The sequence below is a fragment of the Conger conger genome, chromosome 8, assembly GCF_963514075.1.
Source record: "Conger conger chromosome 8, fConCon1.1, whole genome shotgun sequence".
NCBI lineage: Eukaryota > Metazoa > Chordata > Actinopteri > Anguilliformes > Congridae > Conger > Conger conger.
This window is the reverse complement of record NC_083767.1, coordinates 26,160,537-26,183,365: the sequence shown is the minus strand read 5'-3', so window position 1 is coordinate 26,183,365 and position 22,829 is coordinate 26,160,537. Positions and strand designations below refer to the sequence as shown.

Here is a 22,829-nt window from a genome sequence, read left to right as displayed (position 1 = left end):
GGAATTGATGTATGGCCCCCAGAGCCCTGGTCTCAATATCATCGAGTCTGTCTGGGATTACATGAAGACACAGAAGTATTTGAAGCTGCCTAATCCACAGAAGAACTGTGGCTAGTTCTCCAACTCTCCAACATGTTTGGAACAACCTCCCTGCTGAGTTCCTTCAAAAACTGTGTGCAAGTATGCGTAGAAGAATTGATACTGTTTTGAAGGCAAAGGGTGGTCACCCCAAATATTGATTTGATTTAGACTTTTCTTCTGTTCATTCACTTCTTCTGTTCATGCATTTTGTTAATTGATACAAATAAACTATTAACATTTCTATTTTTTAACGCATTGTTATTTTACAGCATTTTTTTCACATCTGCCTAAAACTTTTCCACAGTCCTATATATATATATATATATACACACAACTAATTTCCACCTGTGGACCCTGGTTAATCCACATGATTCAACTGTCCAGCTCCCATCTCGCAAAAAATACAGATGGGTGACAAATTAAAGTAAAAATTTTAATAAAAGAGTACAGAAACATACAGTGCAGTCATAAGATCCTCATTACAGAGATGAACCCACATGAGAGCTCAGTGGTGCAAAAGCCATAGGCACTGGTCTACAGAGATGTAGAAAAGAGTGATATGGTCAGAAATGTCATCCTTCACTATATTCCAAGAGGGCAAGTGCATGTCTGGCTTACACCAAGAAAATGGTACAGGCCTGAATGCTTGACCCCAACAGCAAGGGGGTCTGGTGGCTCTTATGCTGTGGGGGCATTTTTCTGGCATGGTTAGGGTCCACTTGTCCCCTCAGAGGGAAGGGTCACAGCAAATCAATACAAAGTTTTTGAGTGATCACCTGATGGGAGTGGTCACTTCCAGAATGACAATGCCTGCATCCATAGGGCATGAGGGGTCTCAATGAATGGTTTGAGGAGTAATTATGTGAATCACATGCTTTGGCCTTCAATTACCAGATATGAACCCAACTGAACACCTATGTGAGATTTTAATTAGACAGCGCTCTCCAACAAAATCATCAAAACACCAAATATCCTTAGGAGGATATCCCCTCCATCCAAAGGTGATATTCCATCCATGTTCCATCCAGGTGATATTCAATCAAATGCAAAAACAAAATTGTTATTTTGGTTGCCGTTGTGCATTAACTCCTAACTACAGATAGAATACACTCAGTGAGCACTTTTAGGTATTTATGAGACTTATTTATTAGACTTATTGGTCTTCTGCTGACATAGCCTATCCACTTAGAAGTTTGATGCATTGTGTGTTCAGAGATGCACTACTGCATACCACTGTAATGCACATTTACTTGCGTTACGGTTACATTTCGGTCAGCTTCAACCAGTCTGGCCCTCTCTCATTAACAACATGTTTTTACCTGCAGAACTGCTGCAAACTCTGGACTTGTGAACTCCCTAAACTTGTGCATGAAAACCCCAGGAGATCAGCAGTTTCTGAGATCCACAAACCACCCTGTGTGGCACCAACAATCGTTCCACAGTCAAAGTCACTTAGGTCACATTTCTTCCCCATCCAGACATTTGGCCCCAGGAACAGCTGAACCACTTGACCACGTCTACATGCATCGAGTTGCTGCCACACAACTGGCTGACTAAATATTGGCATTAACAAGCTGGTGTATAGGTTAACCTAATAAAGTGATCACTCAGTGTAGATATCCTTACAGTAGAAAACAGCACCTTTCCATAAAGTCTAACTAGCAACTTTCCACAAAACAAACATGAACACTAAATCCAAAACAGCTAAAAATAACTGGGTAAGTCAGATGGCTTCTTGCCAGCTCACTACATAACTTATCATTAAGGCTGGGTATTTGTCACAGAAAATATTGACTCAAGTCACCGGGCAGTCATGTCAAAGTTGTTGAGAATCACAGACAACCAGAAAAAGTAATAGATCTGGGAAAGGACTGGAATGACATGTGCAACTGTAGCAACAGTAACAAGTGCTTGGAAGTTTGCAAGTAAAATGTTTTTTGTTTTTTTTTTGTTTTTTTTAAATCACCAGGCAGTAACCAGCTGCTGGGAACAAAAAGCATACGAGAAAAATACATTGATAAGAGTAATGCTGCATTTAATGGCCTAATTCAGTCCATCACAAAAGGAAAGAGCATGCCGTTTTGCTTTCAACAGAACGTTGTTAGAAGAAACAAATGTATTACTTCAAAGTTTTTTTTCTTTAGTCTTTAAAATTCCTTGCAACAGCAGGACAGTAAGGGGACAAGGGTTGCTGTGGCCATGTGTGAGCTGGCCAAACCTGATCCCCTGGGCCCCTTGCTCCCCTGGGCTTATCAGCAGGTATTGATCTGTGAGCTTGTTGTTCCCACACTTAGCTGATGGAAGTGGAGAGGGTTACATGGAATCATATCTGATGAGGACAGTCAAGGAAAATAAAGACTTTGGCCTTGACAGTGAAAGTGGGTTGGAGGGGAACAAGGGCCAGATGTGGGGCTTGCTGGCGTGGGATGGGGGCAGGGTGATGTTTGCAGCTGTGTTTGACATAAGAGGTGCTGAGCAATCAGCCAATGAAATGAGAAGAGACCATTCTGTCCTCTTAGAATACTGCAGTATGGTGGATGTTTGGTCAGTTCAATGGTAGTCCATTGACTTGGCATTGGAACGTAAATGCCATTTGTTTAACTGTTAAAAGTTTAATTTTCAAATATGCTAGTTTCTGGCAGCAACTGTTACATGTGTACATGTGCTTCAATACTCCAATTGCTAACACAGGGTTTTTTTCCCTGACATTTTAGAGCACTTAGGTGATGTGGATCTGGGAAATGGGGGAGGGAGGGGGGTTTGCTTATTTATCAAATAATGTACGTTACTTGTAAAATTATGCATTTTTCACATCATTTTGGACCATTATCATTACCATATTTATGGCAAAAGGACAGACTTTGATAGCAATATGATTTATTTAATGAAATGCAAGTAGCCTATAACATGAACAGCTTATTGGTAGATGTCGCAGGCTTCTTTTGAGCAACTGACCCTCCCATTTCTGTTGGCCCTGTAAAACCTCCCAGATTGATTGCCGTAAGTGTGTTCAGCAAGAGTAGCTAAGCAATGCATTTTTTCTGCTGGTAAGGCAAGTGGTCCAAAACCAACTCAGAATAAAGTTTTTGGCTATATTGGCACATTCTGATTACAGGATATGTGTTCATTCAAGCAAACAAACATATTGCAACAGGTTTATTTGAGTTTCGTTTAAGGATAGCTGGCAGATGGGTGTTTTTTTAGCCCCTGTTAAATCAATGTAATTTGGCTAACTAAGCTAAATGCTAACAGAGAGTGCGCTACCAAACTCGTTGTAAGGGTGCGTTGAGCCAGGCATAAACTACTGGGCATAAGTCTTACCATACATATGTTTTTTATTTCGTGTGTTAGCATAAAAGAACACATTTGAGATTTCCAAATTTCCAAAAGATTTATTTTAACAGAGACATTTTTGTATTTAATTTGAAAAAGTAACATATTACTGTAAGCAATTGACTACTTTTTACATAACTTGATCAAGGCTGCCTGGATCAGAAGCAAGGAGCCAACCAAAGTCTGCATAAGAACTGTGGCAAGTTCTGCTTGGAACAACCTCCCTGCTGATTGTCTTATAGAACTGCAGGACAGCGTTGGCTATCTCAGAGAAGTGATGCAGTTTTAACGCCGAAGGGTGGTCAGAAAAAAAAAAGGATTTGATTCAGTTTTTAACTATTCAGCCAAATTACTAAAATGTAATGTAAGAAGTATAGTACGTTTATTTAGAACCTTTCATTGAATCATTTTTGACACAATGTTATACAGGTGCCGAAGACTTTTGCACAGTACTGTATTTCATTACATAATTTGTGATGAGAAACTCAGCAGATATTATTTACACGCTATGTTAACTAGGAGTTGATTTTAGAAAAATGGCACTCTGGCTCAACTCGAGACAATTGAGCCTAGGACGCAATTTAGACTTGCTGCTTCAGGGATACGAAGTTTGTGCCTGGTAAGGAAACACTGTTACACAGTAGCCATCTACTGCCTAGAAGGCTGCACATTGACAGACTGTCAAACACTAGAACAGATACAGCTTTTATGAGGTAGATTGTTACTATGTAGCGCTCAAGCTAAAAAAAAACATTTTTTTGTACATTAATTTGGCTTGGGCACTGTGCAAAAACTCTTAAATCGTGAAGGGGCCATGATTACAAGCAGTCAATTAAAAACTTTGAGAGGCCATAACATTTGAACCATTTGCCATTAATCACAAAAATCTTCTCCTTTTTTCATAGAAAAAAACAAATCTTCTCATGAACCATAAGGCAGATTGACATGAAAAGCAAAAGTTCCTACATCAAAAACCAATAGCACTATGAAAGAAAATCAGTACAGTACACAGCAAATAGTCCAACTTTCAGAGTCAAATGTTCAGAGTTGATGTGGGAGTCAACCTTTTCTTAATGGTAACCTAGCAAAGATGAATTGAATCTACAGGCAGCATTATTCAGTGCAGATAATTTTATGTATTTCTTCTTTATTTAACCAGGTGAGTCCCATTGGGATGTTTTACAAGGGAGCCCTGGCCAAGGGAGGAGCAAGCAGAGATTACAACATAAAATTCAATACAATACAAAAGCCCAACAAATTAGACATCTATACAATCTCAAGTAAATCAGCTGCAGACCTTTTTTAAAGATGGTGAGTTTATTATCTTTCTGGAGCTGATTCCAGGACCATGGAGCATAAAAAACTAATGAGCATAAAAGGCCCCTGGTCCTTATCTTTGTTGTGCAGGTAGCAGTTGAAATTGGACTTCCCTCTAGGGTCTTTCAGCGCACTTATCCTTGGTTATGGGTTTGCACTTCGCACTTTGTTGTATGTCGTTCTGGATAAGAGCGTCTGCCAAATGCCATTAATGTAATAAAACAGGTAAGGGTGGGGACCCGACTGTATTTGTAATTTCTGTACTTATGGCTTATTGTAACGTTGTGTCGTTTCTTAAGGTTCACAGAAGATCCTTGTTTATTTGTTGGCATGTCAATTCAAACTACCAACAAACTGAACGTAGCTTTCCACTATGCTGTATCTACATAAAAATAAACAAAGCAATACATCATTGCACAAATGTTGCACAAAATAATACAATACACATTCAATCCACAAGCTACAGTCATACAAGCAAGCAATCTGCGGCCATTTCAGAGGGTTAAGAATACAAACACCGCATGGAATTGCAGCAGTACTATTAGTTGTCAAATAATTTGTGCTTTAATTCCGTAGCTGTTAGTTCACTTATGGCTTATTCTATGGTGTTTCTTCATCCGTGAATATTCGTTGACACGCAAATTGACACGACCGGCAAACAGAACTTTGCTTTCCACTATTCGCTATCGAGGCTACATAAAAATAAATAAGTTTACTGTTACATAAGAATATATCAAATCTTACAGCGACAGTGAAAGTAAAATCATTAGACCAGCCGTCTATGGTGAAACAGACCCAGTGTTAATAACATATCAGGAAAATATTGCGTGACCACGGAACTTTGAGTGCACAACCCCATCTGTAACAAAGTTGTGAACAGCAGCATATTCACAGATTTCATGCCAATCAAGTCTCAGGCAGAAGCAATAGAAGAGGGATAAAAACATGAAGAACTACAATTAACCGATGCATTTTTAAAAATTACACACGATCGACCAGCAATGATTGTACATAAACTACAGGGGAGAGAGACAAAATAAATAAATACATAAATAAAAATAAATAAATAAACCCTAGCGGTCATAAGCAGTATCGGGTAACCGATTACTAAATCTGATGATTTGTCACATCCCTAGTTTCAATGCTTTTGGAAAGCTTCACAATTTCCACCACCGCCCTTATATCATAACTTCTTTCCATTGCACAAAATCAAATTAGAATCTACTCTAAACATTGTCGCAATAACTTTCTCAAGTTGCGATATAATTCTTTAATGGAAAAATATATTTTTTTCAATCAAAGTGTATTGGGAACTCATAGGGTTTGAAAGTGATATTGGCGCCATTAGTTTTCAATTTTGCCTGATGTAAATAAATCTAGTCACATGACATCCAGAGCTCTATTAGCAGGCACCGCTGTCTACTGGGAGCCTTTTCCGAGCTCAAGGTAGTGTTCTACAGTCAATCGGTTGTTCAGAGTATGAACATTGCTGAAAATTTGTCACCCATTGTCAGTGTGCTGCCTTGGAACTGTGCTGTTGGGAGTTTGGAAATATTAACAGTGATACACCGCTATAGACATAAATCTATTTTTTCCTGAAATGATGCCCGTTGAGCATTAATATATCTAATTAACATGCTTATATAAAATTGTATTGTTTTGGCTGTGATCCAGTCTCCTGGAGCAGGGTTCTAAAAATAGATTGGCTTCAATAAAAATGTATTCAATTTCAGCATTTAACCAAACCATGAAAATACTGAAAATGCCCATCCCTAGAAATAATAGTGGTTTCGTGTTTCATTAGGTGCTTCTGCCTCAGATCTGCCGAGCATTGTGAGATATTTTGTTATTTTCCCACCACAGTAATTACTTATTGTTTGCACAACCACCACCAGTCGGCATATGTTAATCCAAAGCAGTCTGACATCCTTGCAGGTTCTGACAGCAGGAGGGCAGCAGGGCCTTTCATCACAAGAAGCATTCATTATCATGAAAGATCTGAAGTGTTTCTGGAAGTAACCATTCATTCATTCATTCATTCATTCATTCATTCATTCATTATCCTAACCCGCTTATCCTGAACAGGGTTGCAGGGGGGCTGGAGCCTATCCCAGCATACATTGGGTGAAAGGCAGGAATACACCCTGGACAGGTTGCCAGTCCATCGCAGGGCACACACACACACCATTCACTACACCACACTCACACCTATGGGCAATTTAGACTCTCCAATCAGCCTAGAATCCAGGACCTCCTTGCTGTGACGAAGTAACCAACAGTACCAAAATATTTGCCAAAGGAAAACCAAAATTTTAATGATGGTTAGGTTTAATTTCTATTTATATACTCCAATAAAAAAAAAGTTTTAAACATGGATGTTTTTGTAAGGGGTGCAATTTCTCTCTCACAGAATGCAGTCAACCCTGGTGGAAAAGCACAAGCCTGCAAGAATCTAGGTTTAAACCACTTGGAGAAATCACACTCAGACAGCAGAAATTAGCTCAGCTGACGAATGAGCCATTTTTGTAAAAAGAGCATTTAGAAGGGAATGTGTTTTTTTCTGAATGACAAGACCTTTTAATGTCATCCTGAGTGCTTCCAATTTAGTGGCAAGGGAATCGGTTACCTCCAGCGATTAATACAATAAACTTTATTTGTCCTCTCGTTTCATACATAAATGCAACATAGGCTACAATGCATAATCACAAACAAATCTTAGCATCGCATTGCCATGTACTGTGAGGGTAACCACTTGCACTTTACGGTGTACAAGCAATTAGTTATGAATTCACAATTTTATTCATAAGTATACTTTGATTTAGGGGAGACCTGGGCACACGGTGCATGTTGAAACATGGGGGTTTTGCAAAGTTGCATTTGCGCAAGAATTATGGGTTTGTATTCACTGGTGTTGGCCTGTGTGAGAGTGGCTGGACAATTTGAAGAAGTTAATAACAAATCTGTGTTTTAGCACCATGACAATTTTTTCAAAGTATTAGAATAACTGATGATATATGACTGCCGCAGTCATTTAAATAAATGTCTTGTGGGTTATAAGACCGTATAGGTTCAACACGTCACGAGCAAGCAGAAACTGTGAGCCCATTGGGGCACATTAGAACGCTGTGTTCTAAGCATAGACTGTATAAAAATATTCCAACAAGCCCCCCGCCTGTCAGAAATGCATCAGCCACAATAACTTTTAATGTAACATTGTATATGCCAAGTAGACCATGTATTCATTCCGTCCGATTTAGCACTCACTTTTATATAATGCCACCACACGGAAACATTGAAGGGAAAGTCATGAAAAAGTATAGAATTGAATTTCATTAATTGTGCTGCCATTATTAGAAAGTAACTAGATCAAAGTAATATTATGAATATAATTTATCTGTAAATACCTGCCTCTCTCATTTGGCCAATCAGGCTATATTTGATTTGTGAGTAAATGATAACATGGGTTACATTATGATTTTCAAATACATTATTTCGTATCGAACCCCCAAAGTTAAAAAAATTGTGCAGTTATCCACGATGATTCAATGCCAGATTCGTAGTTCACATTTATGTAGTAGAGTGAGGCTGAATTTCAATATAGTAAAAAGAATACCTTTGATTGGTGTAAATGGCGGCCTTTTTGACACATCCCTTGGCTAACCAGCATGTAGCTTGTTAACTGCATCTGCAATGTTCTTTTTTTCTTCATCTTAGAAGAAGTCAGGGTATGGTCTTTTTCTTGAACAAGGGACATGTCAAGGTACAGCAAGTAAGATTATTGTTAAAACATTGTTACAAGACCATTGTAAATCCCTTCCTATCATCGAAAAAGGCTCACTTACATTTTGACTCACCATCTGCCTGTGTTAATAGTCCTTAAATTCTAGTTTAAAAATATGCAGTTGATGGGCCACCACTTTGTACCAAAACATTGTGTAGCTGTACAATAATTCAAACTCATTGGTTGAAAATAGGTTCCACAGCCAATGGTGTTTCAACATCAGCGCATTCACAGAGAAGCGGGGGATGGATGGACAGTGTTATGGTTTGAGTGTGCTTGTTGCTGCAATTCCTATTGTACCTTTAACAAAAGCATTGAATTCTAGTCATTCAGATGAATAGCAGGCCATAGCTACACACATTAGCACATTCTCTGAGTCTCGCAGGGGTGGTACAATAAAGAAAACTCATCTGAAACTTCACTTTATCCCTCAAGTTCCCAAGACAATAAACCCAGAGCCAAAAACTAACAATATCATTATTTTCTGGTCGCTTGTAATGTTACATCCCTGTCCAGCTTTGCAAACGAATATCAACCCCTAGCTAGGTTTTGACAGCTGGATCACCAGTTTGACCAGCTCCATATGCAACATGGTTTGACCTGCTCAAATTATGTTTTGTAACGGATTGGATTTTACACCAGGAACAGCTAATCAGCTAGTCGTATAACAAATATTTGTTTACTTTAATGTTACGCTAATGTTTGTACTGATAAGATAATTTTAACTAATAATATGCACGTCACTATAAGGCTAGTTCCAAGTACACTGCAGTACGGACCAGGTCTAGCGTGGCTGTAGCCTATCACGATAGCAAAGTATGCCTTTGAATTGAATTACACACAAGCTTACTAGCCTATTGCAGTATATGCGCTGGGAAGATTTTTTGGTAGGAATGAATTGTGAATGAAGCAACTTGAATGTATACATTAGCTAGACAGAGAAAAGGCGGATGCCAGATTAGTATATGTCACCGTCCTTGCTTTTCAATGCGAGACTGGCAAACACACTTAGAGCAAAAATAGCAGACTTATTAGCACAAGTGCACAAAGCCGGTTCAATTAATCCGGCTTTGTGCACTTGTGCTAAAAGTCAGATTTTCCTGAAGAGCTTGCTGCCGTGGTGTCTTTTCCCTCGTGAAGTTGTTTTTCGACAAATTAGAGATTGGACTTCTGTCGTTTCCTAGACACGACATTTGGGGGCTCGTCCGGGATACGATAGAGGGATTGTTGAAGCTCCTGGGGACGAGGGCAGAGGGTGCGCAGCCTATCAAAAATTGATTTGGATTAGGGCACTGTTCCCTCTGACCTCCTCTCCCTGACGCCAGAGGCGACATCCTCTCATATAACTAACCCGGCAAATAACGCTACAAATTGAGGGGAAGAAAGCAGCAAGCTCTCCAGAAAATAATTGAGTGTGGCGTGACGTCACAACAACGCTTTAAGTTGTTGCGGAGCTTATATTCTATCATGGCTGCTGATGCTTTAAGTTGTTGATGTTGTAGAGGTGCCAGAGACTTGGAAGGAGAGATACCCAAGAAGGGCCGCTTGCAAGAACTCTGGTAGAAACCTGTTGGGTAAAACACTGTCCTCTCTAAGGTGTGAATTAAGAGAAAAATTGTTGGTAAGAAAAATGCTGTTAATGCTGTGCTTATGCTCAGATGCTTGTGCTTGAATGGATATAAGGTTGTATTGAGGCAACGGAGGTAAAAATCGTAAGAATCGTTATTTATGCATGTGTACAACCATAAAAGAGAAGGGTGAAAAACAATAAACTAAATTAAGTTAAGAAACGTAAAGGGAGAATAAAGTATTAACGGGAGAAAATAGAGAATAGGAAAAATAAAGGTTAAAAGATATAATAATATAGATAAGAAACCTAAAGGTTAAAGATATAATAATATAGATAAGAAACCTAAAGGTTAAAGATATAATAATATAGAAAATAGGAAAATGTAAAGTTAAAATATATAATTATAGATAATGAAATAAAAACGAAATAATAAATATATTAAGGGAAGCATAAAATAATGGAAAGGGGAGAGAAAACGCCGGTTGATATAAATCGCAGAAGTATGTCCTAAATGTGAACAGGAGATAGAAACTCTCAGATAAATGGACAAAATGGACTAAGAAAATGGCCACAAAATGGCCAAAAGGTGGTACATTTGATAGAGAAATATGCGACCAGATGGGAGGGGTAACGCAAATTAGGAGATAAAACACAATTAAGAAAGCAAAAACGGCAACAGGAAAAAGCGATCCTAGGGTGGTTCAGGTCCTTTTCCCTAGGAAAGGGAATGGGGGTGGGTAGAGACCACAGTGAAATAATGACTCCTCCTCTGTATGCCCTGCAGTCGTCAGGACGTGTGGAGGAAAAGGAGGGGGGTTTGTATCCAATATACCCAGTAAAATCCGAAGCGCCCCTTGCAACGACGGTATGTCCAGTAGTAAAAGGGCAGGTTGAAATAAGTGGGTGGGTAGAACATAAGGGAGAGGAAGAACAGGTGGGGATAGAAAAAGAGCGTCTCGAGGGAAAAAAAGAGGAGATGGAATGGAGGATAACTGGGCTAAGGGAAGAATATGGAAAGGTGGAGGGGTTGGAAAGGTTGATAAAGGAAAAATATGAACAATATGATAACTACCATAGTAAGTTAGTAAAAAAGGTGAATGAAATAAAGGATGCAGCTCGAACAGGTGGGGTCAAAAAGGGAAGGGGAAACATGTGAAAAACGCGAAACTGCGGGGCAGTAGTACGAGCCACTGGATCAGGCTGCTGGAGGAAGAGACGACAGGCCGGATCTTGGCTGTGGGGGACCTGAAGGCTCTCCTGGGAAAGGTTGTGGGGATGGAAACAATGCTGGACATATTCGAGCAGGCTGGCTTTGTCAGAAACCAGGCACAAACTCCAGCAGTGGACGGTGGGCCATTTGATAACGTGTGTGGGGCCATTTGGACTGCTCTGCGAGCCCTGTATCCTGCACAACCAGACATCACGACCTGGTGATGAACCACCGGCAACATATATCCACACGCAGTTGCTCAGGTGGAGGCTGATAACTCAGTGTCAGAGGAGAAGCTATGATTCTGACTCCGAGGTAACTATAGATGTAATTGGCCAACCAAGGGGGATCCCTAATCAATATAAAGCCAGAAATGAGATATTAGCTTTGAATCCATCATTCCATGGATAACCGTGAACAAAAACGTGGAATGGATAAACTATATATACACTATAATCAGCAAAGGTTTATCAACCACACAGACGAGGCATTGTCAGCCCTAGGAGAACAGTTAGCGGCAACTAGTAAAATGGCTAGATGTTGTGGACTGGATGTTGGCCGAAAAGGGGGGGGGGGTGTCTGTGTAATGTTTGGAAAGTACTGCTGTACGTTTATCCCAAATAACACCTCCCCAGAAGGAACTTTTACACACGCAATGGACAGGCTGAAGGCCCTGAGACATGAAGTGACTGAGAACGCCGGATACGGCCATGGTGTGGGCGACTGGCTGGAGCAGGCGATTGGACGATGGGGAAGTTGGCTGGCAAAGATAGGACTTGTAGTAGGGATAACACTGATAGTGGTACTAGTGGTGCTATCTTGTATTCTCGCGCTCTTCAGATCTTCTCTCAACAGTGCTATAGGTATCCACTTGGTGTCATATAAGGTGAATAACGCAGGAGCCAGGTGCCAGTTGGGGGAATCCATAATAAATAAGAACATTTATTTATTTATGATTCAAAATGTCAATTATTTTGGACAAGAGAACATTTAAGAACAGCTGACAGAACAAACGTCACGTTTAATAGCATACAAATAGCATACAAAGCGAAATGATAATTTGGGCGATTGCCACAATGATGAATGATGAATGTGTGTGAAATCAACAATCGAGGTTCAATTCTGCAGAATCGATCCGGCTTTGTGCACTTGTGCTAATAGTCAGTCTTTTCCCTTGTGAAGTTGTTTTTCGACAAATTAGAGATTGGACCTAGAATTCTGTCGTTTCCTAGACACGACAGCATTTCCAAAATATTTTCCATTGAACAGATATTGACCATGACAACAGATACAACAGACACACTCACTGAGCACTGTATTAGGAACACTATACTAATACTGGGTAGGGCTTCCCTTTGCTCTCAAAACGGCCTCAATTCTTCATGGCATGGATTCCACAAGATGTTGAAAACATTACTTTGACAATAGGTGTTGATAAGTGAGAATGTGACAGAGGAGGGAAAACCAAAAGTTTGTATTGGTAGGCCTACATTGCAAGGGTCTTTGATGAGCCTGTCAGTATGGAGAGAGATCATTCTCAACATGATCCACAAATAAGAGACTATTCATAACATAACATAAGGTAACGGCGAGAACAGGCCATTCAGCCCAGCAATGCTTGCCATTTCCTATCCCTAAGTGTACCTACTACCTAAATTGCCTAAAAGCTAAATAAAATCTAACACCGCATCAAGCCTGGTCTTTAAAACCCCCAGTGTTTCTGCCTCCACTACATGCGATGGCAAGCTATTTCACACATTGACCACTCGCTGTGGGAAAAAATACTTCAGAATATCTGTACGGAATTTCTCCTTTGCCAATTTCCATTTGTGTCCTCTCGTTCTGCTAACCGAACTCAACCTGAAGAATCCCCTATACTTCACTTTGTTAATCCCTTTAACGAACTTAAAAGCCTCAATCAAATCCCCCTTTAGCCTCTGTTTACTAAGCTTGAAGAGATTAAGCATCTTAAGTCTATCCTCGTAACTCTTATCTTTTATAGCTGGAATCAATCAGGTTGCCCTTCTCTAAACCATTTCTAGTGCTTCTATGTCCTCCTTATGGTGTGGTCCCAAGAACTGCACACAGTACTTAGTGTGGTCTAACAACAGTATTGTATAAAGTGAGCATAACTTCCTTGGACTTAGGATACATAGCCAGGAGTATTGTTTATAACATCCTATTGGCCTTCTTTACTGCTACTGCACATTGACTAGAACACAAAAGGCTTTGGTCAACTATGACCCCCAAGTCTTTTTCCACTTGAGCACTATCCAATTTTGTCCCCCCCAAGAAGTAGTCCTGCTTTATATTTTTATTTCCCACATGCAGAACTTTACATTTAGTTGTATTGAATTTCATTTGCCAGGTTTCCGCCCACATCTGGATTCTGTTCAAGTCTTCCTGGATTACTTTAGTAAATAGTCTATACTAACCTCCAAGTTTTGTATGATCTGCAAATTTAACCAAATTACTTTTAATGCCGGACATTTATGTAAATGAAGAGCAGTTGCCCCAGGACTGATCCCTGTGGGACTCCACACAATACCCTGCTCGGATAAGGCCCCTCCTACTACTACACTTTGTGTCCTTTCCCATAGCCAATTCCGAACCAACTTCAAAATTACCGTCCTCATTTTGATAATGAGTTTGTCATGTGGTGCCTTACTGAATGCTTTTTGGAAATCTAGGTATACAATATCATAAGCCCTGCTATCATCAAAACACTTGGTAGCTTCCTCAAAGAATGCCAAAAGGCATGACCTACCCTTTCGGAAACCATGCTGGCTATCCCTTAGAATGTTATTCTTTTCAAGAAATAATTCCAGTTTGTCCCGAATTATAGATTCCAGTCACTAAATTCCAGTTAATATTTGGGTAATTGAAGTCTCCCATAATAGTCTCGCCTCCCTGGAAAGCTTCTTTTATATTTTTAAAGAGCATTGTATTTACACTACTATCGGAAGCTGGTGGTCGGTCCAATGTTAAGACCTGCATCTTCCTCCCCAATAAGCTTAATCCAAATATCCTCACTAGGCATGTGTTGATCAATTCCTGGAATCTCTTGCACACTAAGATTTTCTGTTACATAAATAGCAACACCCCCACCTCCCTTACTAGATTCTGTCCTTCCTAATAAGTTTATACCCCTCTATATTATATTCATCCTCAAGCAATGTCTCTGTAATCCCTACAATGCCATAGCCCCCACTAATAACGGCCTCAAGTTCCAAAAACATATTTTTATGCTTCTAGCATTTAAACAAAGACATTTCAGTTTGTTGCTTCTACACATCATTTCCTGTTCCCTCACTCCCTGCGGTCTCTAGCCACCATTACTTGATTTTTGCCCTGAAAAACCATTACATGTCGCCTTTGCCGTTTCAGTCTGGGCAATCTGTACCTCCCTGCCCATTTCACTCTCCATCCTCCCTGTCCCCCCAAGTTTAAATAATCCTGCGCTACCCTAAGTATACGCTGACCCAATGCAAAGGTTCCCCTCCGGTTCAGGTGAAGCCTGTCATGCTTCTACAGCTCACCCCTGTCCCAAAAAGAGTCCCAAAGCCCCATAAACCTGTACCGCCTCTCTCTGACAAATTTCATAGCCACGTGTTAAACCTCCAGATAAAGTGCTGCTTCCCTCTGCTTGCAAGTGGTACAGGTAGAATTCCAGAGAAGACTACCGTGGAGGTTCTGCTCCTAATCTTTTCTACATAAAACACATTCACAAATGTGTTTTATATAGGACATCCGCACACAAATCTCTCAATTTGGGTCTTCTGAATATGAAGAGCAAAAATATTTATTAAAATTTTTTTTTCCCCCCCAATACCCCAGTGACAAATATAAAAATCGGCATTTGCAAATCAAACGACACACGTGCAATCAATGATGTGAGTTGTAGGTTTCTTTCATACACATTTTTATTTTGAGACATTCTTTCCACAGTTCCTGTGCACTCCACGCACAAATAGTCATTGATGCACAAATGTGGCAAGCTGTGTATCGGTCACAATTCACCACGTCTTCTCCATGGTCCCTTTGCTCAGATGGCTAGGGCGCTTAAATAAGACCTTAGTACTAGGTATCTTGCTTGCAATTTTAATATATGTGTCTAACAATGGCAGTTCGTTATCTGACGTGACCAGTTCGACACACCCGATTTTGCCAAGCTAACTCAGTAACTAGACAACTGGCTAGCACATAACTGGAATTATTGTGAGATTGAGATTGAGCCAAAATATACAATCTCACCAATTAGCTAGCAATGAACAAAATAAATGCATAGTATGCTGTAGGGGTCCTCGCACGGGGCTCCAGATTATGTAGGGTCCTCGCACGGGCCACCAAATAACGTAGGGATTTTACTCTCTACGAAACCGGGGCGCCAGTTAATGTTATGTCGCAGTATAACTGCAAAAAGTAATCAGTCTCATAAAATTACTGTTATCAGAAATATCTAACCACAAATTTAGTATTTTAATTAATAATTAAACATACCGATAACCTGAAGGTTGGAAGTTCTTCGAAAGACTGCTTTAACTCGGCTCTCATGTCTATGCGATTCCAAAACGGACACCCGGGTTTAATAAAATATATTTATTAAACAAACGTAAAACACAGAACAGATAAACTAACGGCAAGTTAGTAAGGAAATTTAGTTGGGTATGTGAGCGTGCGCGTGTGTGGGCGCGCGCAAGCGCGCGTCACTTGAACAAAGGAAAGTAAAGTGGGTGTGTTAGTTATTGTTAGCTGTGCGTAGTTTACTCTATATATGCGCAATTCACGTACATATATAGCTAACAAAATACATTCCAATGATAAGGCGGCAAATATGGAAACACAGATTCACAAAAACAGTTAGACTAAACTAAACAGAGCGACTTACAACAAAGTGCATACCCATAACCAGGGATAAGTTCGCTGAAAGACCCTAGAGGGAAGTACAATTTCAACTGCAATTATACTTGTCAAAACGAAAATAGGAACTCCACTATGTCTGCCTTTACATTTATTTTGTCCCGTTGTCGGCTTCAGCCAAAAAATTGTTCGCCCCACACGTCCAAAATTCAAAGAACACATCAGATAACCATTGATTGCAGGCTACGTAGGTGGAGCAAAACGTACAATCTTTGGTGGAGCTCTGCTTTCACAGACTGAAGTTCCGTCGTGACAAATTAATGGACTACTTGCGGAGTGACATGAAGACGTGAATCAGAGGCACAAAAAACGTTGACAGAGGTGAGCGGTCATTATGTTTACGACCCGTGCCTTGCCCCCATAGAGCCCTGATCTCAACATCATCGAGTCTGTCTGGGATTACACGAAGAGACAGAAGCCTAAATACACAGAAGAACTGTGGCTAGTTCTCCAACATGTTTGGAACAACCTACCTGCCGAGTTCCTTCAAAAACTGTGTGCAAGCATACCTAGAAGACTTGATGCTGGTTTGGGTGGTCACACCATTTTACATTACATTTTTATATTTTTGTCATTTGGCAGACGCTTTTAATCCAAAGCAACTTACAAGTGCATAGGTTCTACCATAAGTCAAAGCATCACATCCAGAACTAGGAAAATACTAGACAAGGATAGGGATATCAGAAAAGAGGGGCGGGGGAAATCAGGAGGGAGGACTAAGGTAGAGTTTGAAAAGGTTGGTTTTGAGTCTGCGTCGAAATAGGGGGAGGTATTCTGCTGTTCTGACAGTGGTAGGCAAGTCACACCAAATATTGATTTGATTTAGATTTTACTTTCTGTTCATTCACTTTTTCTGTTCATGCATTTTGTTAATTGATAAAACTATTAACTATTAACATTCCTATTTTTGAAGGCATTCTTATTTTACAGCTTTTTTTCACACCTGCCTAAAACATTTGCACAGTACTGTATATCAACAACAAAGTAATTGACCTTGCGGTTCCAATACTTTTGAAAGGGACAGTACATATACACATACATACCCATGATATGGTATCTATGGCTAACAATTTGAATCGCATTCCTTTGTGAGGGAAATAATTTGTCCATATAATAGATGGATATATCAGGAATGAGCAATGAACCCAAGAAGTTGGTCATTCTTTATAGAAAAGGATTTATCCATCCCATCGTCATTTTCCACCCCACCAAATCCCGCCAAACTAGTCTTGTTTGTTTGCCGCATTTGTGCTGCATTTGTTTTGTTAAGTGCAGTTACGTTTATTTAGGCATTTTATTATTAGCCATCTTCCACCCCCAAATCGGCCCAAAGTGGTCATTTGTTTATGCTAATTTCTGCCATAGAAATTATTGTTTGTGTCGGTATTCTTTTTGAGACCGATTCTCATATTCGTTAATGTATTTTAATAATTCTGAAAAATTCTTTAAATCCAAATAAGATACAACCAAATATACAAAGTCTTCCTCTCGCCTTTGAAATTAATTCTGCCTTCCTGTTTTTCTTGGAAAGACGACGAATTTTAGAACAGAATTGCCATAGCTCATTTTCCAAAAACAAAAACCGGCCGGGTAAATTTAAAAAAGTTTAAAAAGACTTCCATCATCATGGAAAGCTTTGATGGCCAAAAGGCTCAAAAGTTAATCAATCAGGTGCATTCCCAAAAAATTTACAAAAGCGGAATCCACCGAAATATTGTCCGAGTTTCGGAAGTTTAAGGACTGATACAAGGTTAAAAGCCAAAATACGGTTCTGACCCAGCCACTTTAAAAACTCACGGACAAACTTATTGGAGATTGCCATAAAGCTGCTCTTAAAAGCAACAGGCTCTCAAATGAGAAAACCCGATCTGGATCTACCCTGATGGAAAAATGCACAAAATACAAATATTATGGAATTAAGGGTTAATTTAATGACTGAATTAAGGGTTGAGAAATAAATGTTGCAAACCCCTTACCATGCGATTAATCATTATTAGAAGAAGCGGCATTAAAATTCTGTGTTAACTATTCACCGGCTAGCAGAACCAACAGCATCTAGTGGTCAGAAACAGTTACTATGCCACTAGACAATGGAACAGAAAATGAAATGCTTTAATGACTCATTACTCAGGACCGGGTAAAATAAATCACCCCCACATTTCAGGGAATGTATTAGCTTTTTGCTAATTTACAATAGTTATTTTAACAATAGCTTCCAAACATGTGAAACATGTGCAGAGAATGTAGGCTAGATATTGCAAACACCAATTAAGCCATCTTCTACTTTTAAGCTCATTTTCACAAAGATCGATCCCCAGAGAAAAGACATGCAGAAAAGGTAGCCAAGTTTTCAAAGTCAAAATGGCAAAGTTTCTGTGTGACTATTTGCTAACTACAGCAGGTTACTGTCAGTAATAAGACAGATATACCTGCAATTCCCTGCTCAACTGCGGTCATGCTAGGTTATATCCTGGGGGTCTGCATCCCCAGTACTGGAGAACCACATGGGCTGCTGCTTTTTGTTCTTAGCCCAAGTTAACAACATTCAGCACATTGCGGTACACCTGCGCAGCAACCGCAAGTAGCCAAAATAAATGGTATTTACACCATGATTTAAACATAAAAATGACTGTTTATGATTATATGACTGTGTGTGTGTGTGTGTTCCCCAGATCCAACCATTATTTAAGCAGCTTAAAATAAGCTTTATCTTTTTAGCTGGTAGAGAATAAACAAGAAAATGTACCGTTTCTGTCTTATCTTTGCTGAGGAGCTGGTTGATTTAGAAAATATAAGACCGAAACTGTATAGATAGGCTAGAAGTTTTGTATGGGTGTGGTCTGGACTGCCTCACCAGCCCACCTCACTCCTCAACTGCTCCCAAAAGTAAAATGTATTGGAGGAGGAGGGAGACTTGGAGAGGGATAAGGTTGGTAGAGAGATTAAAAGCTGAACAATAGCAAGAAGCAAACGAAATCAGCCACTTCCGGCCGGGTTGGTGAAATAAGTTAAATTATTCAAGCGCCGTTGCCTAAAATTTAGTTGAGTTGTTCCGATACCGATGCCAGCATCGAAAATGCCTCCGATACAGCCCAAAACGCTGGATTGGGTATCGGCGAGTACGCAAGTCTATGCACTGACCCAATACCACATCATTTATTGTGATGGCTCATTTACGCTACTCGGGCAAACAACAACAATGTGCGGTGCTAGCAGAGAGTGTAATGTTAGTCAGAGCTAGAAAAATGAAAGCATCGCATCATGCGAAAGAGCACAATGGGTTCATCAAGGCAAAGGGGAACTGAGTTGAAAACGTTTACAAACAGATGCTAACCGAAAACCAATCATTTTTTTCTGAAGCTGAAACGGTAAGCTCAGATCAAAATAAATGCGCGTTCACCACTAGGTGTATTATTGAGGTTTGCATTCTAGAACAGGGAATTGAATGCTACGGTATTACAGTTATCAAAGAATTCCTGTAGGTGTTGGTTTACTTATGGCTTATTTTAACGTTATGTCGTTTCTTAAGGTTCACAGAAGAGCCGTGTTTATTCGTTGACACGCAAATTCTAACTACCGGCAAACTGAACGTTGCTTTCCACTATGTAGCATCTACATAAAAATAAATAAAGCAACACATGATCATAAGGCTATTTATCCATTGGATATTGAAAGCGAATATTCCCTGGCTTCAGCGAAAACTGGACCACGATAATCTCACCACCACGATTTTCCCACGCCATATAAAATACATTGCCAAAGTTTACCGTTGCAAAAAAATATATCAAATTGTACAGAGACCTGTATTGGCATAAAATCATTAGACCAGTCACCTATGGTAATAGAACCGGTAATAGATCAGGCAAATATTGCGTGACCACAAAATTGAGTGCACGACCCCATCTGTAACAAAGTTCTTAACAGCAGCATATTTACTGATTTCTTGTCAATCAAGTCCATCATTTAAAAGCCATAGGGAAGAGGATGAAAACATTAAGAATTATCATTTTAAATGCATTTTTTTTTTTATATGACACACAATCGAACAGTATACCTGGGTGTACAGATTTCTGCAATTATGACGTTACACGGCAATTAGGCTATAAATATAGATTTTTTTAAAAATTAAATAAATTCATGTATTTATTTAACTCACAGGTATCGGATCGGTACCCTGTATCAGCCGATATGCACGTACGGGTATCATAATCGGTACTGGGAAAGAAAAAATGGTATTGGAACATCTCTACTAAAACTCACTGACAATGTGTCTTTTCACTAACAAACAATGTTAGTGTTTAATAAAACATGTGCATGCATGTTAAAAGTGTATGTTACCCTGTGTGGGGTTTGAGGGAGGCTGGGGGCTATCAGCCCAGCCGCCATTAAAATACTGTTCGGTGTTGAAACTACTGCTTGATCACGTGTTTCCTGAGCAATAAAACCATTGAGTTGGAATACCTGGTCTTTCAGTTTCATTATTGAGCACCACTACGCACCAATATGTCAAATATGGTGCGGCTTGCTGTGCTGCATCCTACAAGCTGGATGCGTGGTTCACTTAATTCACAAGGTAGTTAGCCTACCTTTTCAGTGACAAGTAAGTAGTCCATGACTCCGATTTAATAGTTTAGTTTCATTGGGAACAGTAAGATTAATTTCAAAACCATTTTAGTTCAATGTCAAAACCATTTCAGATGACAAAATTAGATTAGGAAGTAAATTGCCAAACAATGTGCATTTCAGACGTGACACATCCATAACGCAATGGGGTTACATCCATAACATGACAAAAGGTAATGGCAAGAACAGGCCATTCAGCCAAGCAATACTCGCCTTGCCATTCATCTTAATCACCTCATAAAAATAAAGACGAAGATATACATATTTTCAAAATTGCTATTATGTTCAACCAAGCCTCCTATATTGCATGGATAGCAAACTTTCTGCATTAGACTTTAAAATTCCTAGTTTTTAGAAAGTGTATAGTCTCCCCAAAATACCTGTCTTTTTGCATCACATCCATAACAAAAGTTATGTCACAGTCTTTCTGGCTTAACGTTTATTAAATGTTTTTTGGGCCCTTCCCCTCAGCCACGTGGGTGCTATGATAATATGCATTTACATTTTTTAAATCATTTTTCTGAGGGATTTCGTCATTTTGCATCCAAATGTCACATCCATAACCATAAAACTGTTGTAACATGTTCTTATGCATTTGGACATTTCAGTCGTTCTGAAGGACTTCGTTTTCCTCCTACTCTACAACAGGGAGAGGAGAAACGATAGTTTCTGACTTGTAAATACACTATCTTTCCTGGTCGAAAGGTCGTCATTAATCGTTTTCGAGGTTTCTGAAATGCCCCCTTCGTGCTGGTCTGAATTAAAACGATTCTAGCTCTGCGTGGAACTACAAATAATACACGTCACAAATGAATTATTCCCATTGCTTGTTGATTTCGTTTTTATTATGCACCGCGGCTGTTCAAACACACAAAAACGCCCGTAGCCTACAACACATGTAGGCAATGACTCAGGTTAGCCCTATTTTTATATCCAAGGACATTCTTTGCAATTTTCGTATTTGCCTGTTACGACTCTTAACTCCGATTATTCGTGGTAATTCGTAACCACGACACTACACTATAAGTGATAGAAATATTGATATACGCAGGCTTATCCTTCGCATAACTCGCAGCACTTAATTTATCAACGAAAGCGGTTGATTACATGGTTCTCACAACAGCAAGTTTCTTATGTCTGAAATTCTTCTTGTCTATTTAAAAAAACAGCAAACCATGCGGTAGGACAGAGTTGGCCCCGGTTTTAGGAAAACAATGTTTTCACCGCATGAAATTATCACTGTCAAAGTTGCCAAACGACCACTTGCTTGGATATGGCAAAATGTAATTAATTGCACTTGGAATTCTCGACTGACAAATTTGTTTTACCAAATAAACCCTGCGAAATGACTCCCGTCTCTCCTGATCAATATAAACTATTTTAAACCTCGAAGATTCTCTCTTCCCCCCCCCCCCAAAGCAGATGCCCAGAACATGGCGCCTTGCCAGCTTCTGCTGAGAAAATGGATAGGAAACACGTAGGTATGCAACGATCACCACGATTTATTGAGTGGCTATGTTTTCTTTTAACACATTTTTTTAAAGAGTAGGCTAGTGGTATCTATTTTTGATCAGAATCAATAGCAAAATACTTTTCGTTGCATTGTCACTGAAATGTGTAGGCTAAATAGAAACAGGCTACTCCTTTCCAAGTTTCACTGTGGTCTGTGGTTTTCCAAGTTTCCAAAAAGTCGACATTCTGTTTCAGTATTCAAATCTACATCTGTTTAAGTTTTACTAGGTTGAAAAAACTATGTTCAAAGATGTACGCAAACTACAGGAAACCGTATTGTATAATCTCATGCGATAACTAGTTTTTCTACTTTAGCTTCCTATATACGAAGTATATTAATTAAATGTCGAAATACCATCTGAAATATGGAACAAAGTCATTATTTTAAACAAACATGCTCACGAACAACCTAGGTTACTCCAAGCACAAATGCCGTTTCGCTATGGACCTTATGAACTCGCCGTGGGAGGTCACCTTTAACT

General features: G+C 39.5%; 1 protein-coding gene across 2 annotated transcripts in view; it reads right to left on the bottom strand.

Annotated features, from left to right (window-relative positions):
- Window positions 1-22,829, bottom strand: part of slc38a4 (solute carrier family 38 member 4) — a 101,648-nt gene that overhangs the window by 77,992 nt on the left and 827 nt on the right. The gene's annotated exons all lie outside the window — the stretch shown is intronic.